The sequence below is a fragment of the Manis pentadactyla genome, chromosome 7, assembly GCF_030020395.1.
Source record: "Manis pentadactyla isolate mManPen7 chromosome 7, mManPen7.hap1, whole genome shotgun sequence".
Lineage (NCBI taxonomy): Eukaryota > Metazoa > Chordata > Mammalia > Pholidota > Manidae > Manis > Manis pentadactyla.
The window spans coordinates 30,493,911-30,502,310 of record NC_080025.1 but is presented as its reverse complement, the minus strand read 5'-3'; positions in this window follow the sequence as shown (position 1 = coordinate 30,502,310).

Genomic DNA, 8,400 nt, shown 5'->3' with positions numbered 1-8,400 from the left:
AGAACTCTTAGAAGACAACACAGGCAAAAATCCCCTGAATATCAGCATGAGCAACTTTTTTCTGAATGCATCTCCTCGAGCAAGGGAAACAAAAGCACAAATGAACCGATGGGACGACATCAAACTTAAAAGCTTCTGTACAGCAAAGGACACCATCAACAGAACAAAAAGGCATCCTACAGTATTGGAGTATATATTTGTAAACGACACATTCGACAACGGGTAAACATCCAAAATATATAAAGAACTCACACGTCTCAACACCCAAAAAGCAAATAACCCGATTAAAAAAATGGGCGGAGGATATGAACAGATAATTATCAGGGAAATGCAAATAAAAACCACTAATTATCAGGGAAATGCAAATAAAAACCACAATGAGATATCACCTCACACCAGCTAGGATGGCCAGTATCGTCGAAAAGACTAAGAACAACAAATGTTCGCGACGATGTGGAGAAAGGGGAACCCTCCTACACTGCTGACCGGCATGTAAGTTAATTCAACCATTGTGGAAAGCAATATGGAGGTTCCTCAAAAAACTAAAAATAGAAATACCATTTGACCCGGGTATTCCACTCCTAGGAATTTACCCCAAGAATGTAATTTCTCACTCAAAAAGACATACCCACCCCTATGTTTATTGCAGCGCTATTTACGATAGCTAAGATATGGAAGCAACTTAAGTGTCCATCAGCAGATGAATGGATAAAGAAGATGTGATACAGATACACAATCGAATACAACTCAGCTATAAGAAAGGAACGAATTCTACCATTTGCAACAACATGGATGGAACTGGAGGATATTATGCTCAGTGAAATAAGCCAGGCGAAGAAAGACAAGTACCAAATGATTTCACTCATTTGCGGAGTATAACAACGAAGGAAAACTGAAGGAACAAAACAGCAACAGACTCACAGACTTCAAGAAGGGATTGGTGGTTACCAAAGGGGAAGGGTGAGGGAGGGCCGTTGGGGAGAGAGGGAGAAGGAGATTCAGGGGAATTACGATTGGCACACATGGTGTTGGGGGGGAGCCAGGGGATAGACACTGTAGCACAGAGAAGGCAAATAGTGACTCTGGCATCTTACTACACTGATGGGTAGTGACTGCAAAAGGGTATGGGGGGACATGATAATAGGGGTGAATGTAGTAACCACATTGTTTTCTCATGTGAAACCTTCATAGGAGTGTATATCAATAATACCTTAATAAAATAAGTAAATAAATAAATAATCTTACTTCTTGGCAAATAGTGAATCTGTGGCATCTTACTTCACTGATGGACAGTGGCTGCAAAGGGGTATGGGGGGGACTCGATAACATGGGTGAATGTATTAACGACATTGTTTTTCATGTGAAACCTTCATAGGGGTGTATATCAGTAATACCTTAATAATAATAATAATAATGAAGAATCTTACTTCTTAACTTCCTGGGTGTTAAAATGCAATCTTATCTTTAAGATGGGATCCTTCCTGCCTTTCACTATGTTGCTTGTGACTGGGTTTACTTACCACATTAATTGCCCAGGTTATGTATTACTTGATTAGGGGCTGGAGGAGGAAAAGCAGCATCTGGGCAAAGTTAAAGATAAACTGGGCCTTTGAGCAGGCTAAAGTAAATTTCACAATAGCCTCATTTAATTGACACAATGAAGACATGGGCCATGCTGAGGTACTTCCTTATCTGGGGGATGTTCAAACCTTCCAGGCCAGGTTACTCCTGGCTTCTTAGTTTTAACTAATCTTCACTAAAGAATGCTTATACTCCTAGTTTGATATTTTACTTTGGAGAATTAACGTGACTCTGATTTTGCTTAATCGTTTAATACGTTGTTTTGGTAGGGGTCTTTTTCCAGAGGCCCTCACGCGACTCTGACTACACCCACGGTCCCTGTCTCAGAATCTCTGTGGCTAGTTATAAATTACTCAGCGCAGATTACAAACCGAAATGACAGAAAGATACAAACTTTTAAATACAAGAAAATGCACTGTCAGTTCCCAGACCAAAGGAAAGAAACTTCACTCCCAAGTAAAAACACGAGAGAGACCTCATGAAACATTTTTAATTTTAAAGGCCCTTCCTTCGGGCGGCCTCTTCCCCGCCGCCCCGCCGCGGGTCACCCTTGAACTTCAGCTCGCCCGGCCCTCGCCCTCGAGGCCCCCGCCGGATAAATCCACACAACGGAAAACGCCCGCCGGCCTCCCCGTCTGCGCGGCTCGTCCCGTCCCCTCAGCCGGCGGCCCCGGCCCGAGCGGCGGTAGCAGGTCGGCGGCGCGGACCCAGGCCGGGAGGACGCGCGCCGCGGGGCGGAGAGCAGCCGCGTTCACCACCCGGTCCCGGACGGAGGAGCTGCGGCTCGGGCGAGCCCCTCCACCGCGTCAGCCGCTTCCCGGCCCCACGCGCCACCCGCCGAGCCACCTGCACGGCCGCCCCCTCACCGGCTCCACCGCGACCTCAGGCGGGGGCAAGGGTCCCCGCGCCCCGTCCGGGTCCGCCCGTGCCCCGCGGTCACCTACCTTCCAGCCCGCAGGGCGGTCGCTGTCGCCGTCATCCCTGAAGTGGGTCCCGCTCTGGACCCTCCACCGATCTGCGGCAGCGGGAGCCGCTTCTCGACCGAGCTCTCGACGGCCTTAGTGATGCGGTCGGCGTGGGACACGTTGCCCCACGCGTTGCGCGGTTGCCCTCAGCGGCCGCCGAGGCCGAATGCAGGTCCGCGGCGGCGTCGGGGTTCTCGTTCTCGCCGCCCGACGGCACTGGCTGGAGGTGGCAGAGCTCGACTGGCCCGAGCGGCGATGTCCACCACCTGGCCCGAGAGTCCGGGTCGATCTCCACCACCAGGAGCGCTTCGGCCATGGTGACTGCCGCCCTCCGCCCGCCGCGGGAGAGCCGAGAAGGGGCAACTGCTGCGACGGGAGCCCACCGAGCGCGATTAGGCGATCTGAGGCTGGGGGCCGATGTCGGTGCCGCCAGCGCTCGCGCACCTGGAGGAAGGCGCAGCCGAGCACGGCGAGGGCCCAGAATTCGCGGGTCCATCAACATCTGGTCTCCGCCGGTTCCGCTGCGCAGACGGGACGCGGGACAGAGGCGCCGGGCCGCTCCTGCGGACACAACCGGCGGACCGAAGCACAGGACTTACCGCCGGAAGCCCCTCTCCCGCGGGCGCTCGCGAAGCTACTAAATCTTGAATATGGCGGCGGCGGCGCCTGCAGCTACTGCGCAGCCGCCGGACTTACGTGTCTTTGAGAGCCCAATGGTTGCTTTCTGCGGGGGACGGCCCGTCTCTGACTGACGGCCTCAGAGGCCAATGATCCTGCGGTGCTGCCGGGCACGTAGCCAATGGGAGGGCGGCAGGGTGGGCCCGCGGCGGAGGCCGGGAGGGGCCGTGTTTTTGTTCTTCACACTCCGGCTCGCCGCCTCGGGAGAGCTTCTGCTTTCCGGATGTCTTGTCGTCTCTGAGGCCCTCGACCTCATTATAGATTAATGGTACCGAAATAAAAATTATTAAATAAACAAACAAACAAATAAATAAAAATACACCACCAAACACAATTTGTTTTTTTTGTTTTTGTTTTTTTTAGATAATTATTTTTTATTGAAGGGTAGTTGACGCACAGTATTACATTACATTAGTTTCAAGTGTACAACACAGTGATAAAACATTTATATACATAATTCTAGGTTCCAGCTATCACCCTACCAAGCTGTTACAATATCTTGACTGTATTCCTTATGCTATACATTACATCCCGGTTACTTATTTATTTTACCACTGGAAGTCTGTCCTTTTTTTTTTTTTTTTTTTTTTGTGAGGGCATCTCTCATATTTATTGATCAAATGGTTGTTAACAACAATAAAATTCTGTACAGGGGAGTCAATGCTCAATGCACAATCATTAATCCACCCAAGCCTAATTTTCGTCAGTCTCCAATCTTCTGAGGCATAACAAACAAGTTCTTACATGGAGAACAAATTCTTACATAATGAATAAGTTACATAGTGAACAGTACAAGGGCAGTCATCACAGAAACTTTCGGTTTTGCTCATGCATTATGAACTATAAACAGTCAGTTCAAATACGCATACTCATTTGGTTTTTATACTTGATTTATATGTGGATACCACATTTCTCTCTTTATTATTATTATTTTTAATAAAATGCTGAGGTGGTAGGTAGATACAAGATAAAGGTAGAAAACATAGTTTAGTGTTGTAAGAGAGCAAATATAGATGATCAGGTGTGTACCTGTAGACTATGTGTTAATCCAAGCTAGACAAGGGCAATAAAACATCCACGTATGCAGAAGATTTCTCTCTGAACGGGGGTGTGAGGTTCTAAGCCTCACCTCTGTTGATCCCCAATTTCTCACCTGATGACCCCTCTGCGACTGTGCCTGTCTTAGGTTGTTCCTCCCTTGAGGAATCTTACCCGTCTCTGGCTAACCAGTCATCTTCCGGGGCCATACAGGGAAATGTAAAGTTGGTAAGTGAGAGAGAAGCCTTATTGTTTGAAATGGTTAGCTTTTTATTTCTTTGCATATTTATGCCCTGTAGCTTCTATGCCCAGCATTTGTCTTGAGGTATCTTTACCACTTGGAAGAATTATGATACTCGGTAAATTTCATATGAGGCACGAATTCTATTTAAGGGTTGTAATTAGGAAGGAAGGAGAAAAGCTATAGAAGTAGCAGGCGGCAGAAAACCTGGGAAGATTGATTATTTCTTTGACATATCTTCTTGTAGAGTAACTTCAGCATGTATAGGTTTTAAGCTACTACTTAAATTGCGCACACACATTAACATAATAGGAGTATAGTTACATAACCAAAGCATATCTGTAATTACCAGCCATCTCCAGTGAAACCAAGAAAACCAGTTAGGCACCTTAGGCATTTGTGAAAACTTATCTATGATATGGTGGATATTGTCCAACTGAACTTGAACATCTGAGAGAAATCAGACAAATTAAAACAACCCATTCCTGGGGAATGTTCACATCCCTTATGTTCTTTTAACAGTAAATACTCTGTAGTTGTAAGATTTTGGAGCGCTACAATTTGCACTTCTCCTAATTCTTGGTTGAGTTCCAACAGTATAGATCCAGTCAAATTTGTTTTTTCACTGTATGCACAGGCCAGCTTAGATATCTCCTTCATTCCCATGGCAAGTCCAGGAGCTGGTGGGATGAGTGCATCTACAGCTGTAGCAGTGCGTGGATCTTTGTTGGGATTTCTTGATGACCATCTTCTGGCATGAGTCTTCCAGAGAGTGCTGATGTTGGAAGTTCTCTTTCATATCGTATCTTAGTTCATTTTCGGGGTAGCCCAATTAGGCTTTGATTTCTGTATAAATGCAAACAGACCCTTTGTCTACGCTTGTATATGCCCTTTATACCCTTGTGTAGAACTCATTGGAGGTTACCACACAGGAACAGTCCTTTTATTGTTTGCTTGTTTGTTTTGTTTTGTTTTGTTTTTGGTATCACTAATCTACACTTACATGACGAATATTATGTTTACTAGGCTCTCCCCTATATCAGGTCTCCCCTATAAACCCCTTTACAGTCACTGTCCATCAGCATAGCAAAATGTTGTAGAATCACTACTTGCCTTCTCTGTGTTGTACAGCCCTCCCTTTTCTCCTACCCCCCCATGCATGCTAATCTCAATACCCCCCTACTTCTCCCCCCCCTTCTCCCTCCCTACCCACCCATCCTCCCCAGTCCCTTTCCCTTTGGTACCTGTTAGTCCATTCTTGAGTTCTGTGATTCTGCTGCTGTTTTGTTCCTTCAGTTTTTCCTTTGTTCTTATACTCCACAGATGAGTGAAATCATTTGGTATTTCTCTTTCTCCGCTTGGCTTGTTTCACTGAGCATAATACCCTCCAGCTCCATCCATGTTGCTGCAAATGGTTGGATTTGCCCTTTTCTTATGGCTGAGTAGTATTCCATTGTGTATATGTACCACATCTTCTTTATCCATTCATCTATCGATGGACATTTAGGTTGCTTCCAGTTCTTGGCTATTGTAAATAGTGCTGCGATAAACATAGGGGTGCACTGATCTTTCTCATACTTGATTGCTGCATTCTTAGGGTAAATTCCTAGGAGTGCAATTCCTGGGTCAAATGGTAAGTCTGTTTTGAGCATTTTGATGTACCTCCATACTGCTTTCCACAATGGTTGAACTAACTTACATTTCCACCAGCAGTGTAGGAGGGTTCCCCTTTCTCCACAGCCTCGCCAACATTTGTTGTTGTTTGTCTTTTGGATGGCAGCCATCCTTACTGGTGTGAGGTGATACCTCATTGTAGTTTTAATTTGCATTTCTCTGATAATTAGCGAAGTGGAGCATCTTTTCATGTGTCTGTTGGCCATCTGTATTTCTTTTTTGGAGAACTGTCTGTTCAGTTCCTCTGCCCATTTTTTAATTGGGTTATTTGTTTTTTGTTTGTTGAGGCGTGTGAGCTCTTTATATATTCTGGACGTCAAGCCTTTATCGGATGTGTCATTTTCAAATATATTCTCCCATACTGTAGGGTTCCCTTTTGTTCTATTGATGGTGTCTTTTGCTGTACAGAAGCTTTTCAGCTTAATATAGTCCCACTTACTCATTTTTGCTGTTGTTTTCCTTGCCTGGGGAGATATGTTCAAGAAGAGATCACTCATGTTTATGTCTAAGAGGTTTTTGCCTATGTTTTCTTTCAAGAGTTTAATGGTTTCATGACTTACATTCAGGTCTTTGATCCATTTTGAGTTTACTTTTGTATATGGGGTTAGACGATGGTCCAGTTTCATTCTCCTACATGTAGCTGTCCAGTTTTGCCAGCACCACCTGTTGAAGAGACTGTCATTTCCCCATTGTATGTCCATGGCTCCTTTATCAAATATTAATTGACCATATATGTCTGGGTTAATGTCTGGATTCTCTAGTCTGTTCCATTGGTCTGTGGCTCTGCTCTTGTGCCAGTACCAAATTGTCTTGATTACTATGGCTTTATAGTAGAGCTTGAAGTTGGGGAGTGAGATGCCCCCTACTTTATTCTTCTTTCTCAGGACACCAAACACAATTTGTAATGTGAGGTCCAGCTCTCAGCATAAATGAACATAAATTATCATTAGCAGGAATAAAATCCTGATATCCATACAAAAAGATGGCCCCTTCCATTCTCAAAAAAAGGAAAGTAGCTCAAAAACTTGTTCTTCTGATTTTCAAATTCTCGTGTTGGTTCCCTAAGGAGGTATTTGTGAGTGATTGGATTAAGCTTACCAGTAATTGTTTCCAACAAATGCCTTTGGGAAAAAAGTTTTTCAAAATGCTGGGTAAGATGTGATTTAGGTCAAGTACAGACTTCCTGGAAGTGGGTATTCTAGGAACCACAGAAAGCTCAGATCACATTTCTCTGGAAAGGAGATTTCGAAGATGCTCCTGCCACATTCTGCTATTCTTGTAGTTGCCATCTGTTGGCATTCACTGCAAATGTCCGCTATTAGTTTTCAAGTACTGGGAGAAGAGACAAAGACAAGTGCAAATCTCACAATCACTATTTTTACTGAGCTAAGTAATTTTTCTTGAACAAACAATCCCTAGAATTCTATAAGCCTTTGGTTAATTTTTAGGGCTCTGAAAAAGTTGATTCTAACCATTTTTGCCAGTTCTCTTGTTGGTTTCTTGGAGGAGAGAGTTTTTGGAGATTCTCACCCTTATTTTCACCTTTGTCACTGCATTTCATGATATGAATATTTAATATATATACAGTACATATACTATATACACATATATAGTAAATATTTATAATCTCTTAATATGACATGTTTTTTAATTTTCCTTGATCCATGGGAAATTTAGAAATGTGCATATTTGGGGATTGTCTAGGTATATTTTGGGTACTAATTTTTAATTGACTTTCATGTTTTTATTTTTATACTGACTTTATCAATATAAAATACTGCCACTTTTAATTGACTTTATCACATTCTGATAATGCATCTGTACATACATTTCTCTATGTATCACGCAGTTGTTTTATGGAGTGTTGTACAAATGTCTATTAGGTCAATTTGTTTATATTCTTCAAAACTTATGTTTTCCACATCTTTGTTTCTCCTAGGAAATTTGTAGTTTATGTCTGTTGTCATTACATCTTTATGTGGGGCATTTTTGAGCTTTTTATGCATTTTTCATTTTTCAGTGATATGTCATTATTGAATCTTATATTAAAATTATCCAGGATAAGTTTGGGACCCTTTCACTATTTACTTTCAGACACGAATTGGTTTTGTCTAGTCATTAGTGGAAACGTTATAATAATAGATTTCTGTCTGAGAGGCAAGCAGAGAGAACCCCTTTCTCTTTTCCTGACCATTTCCAATTGCAAGGTTAACAATTTCTTAC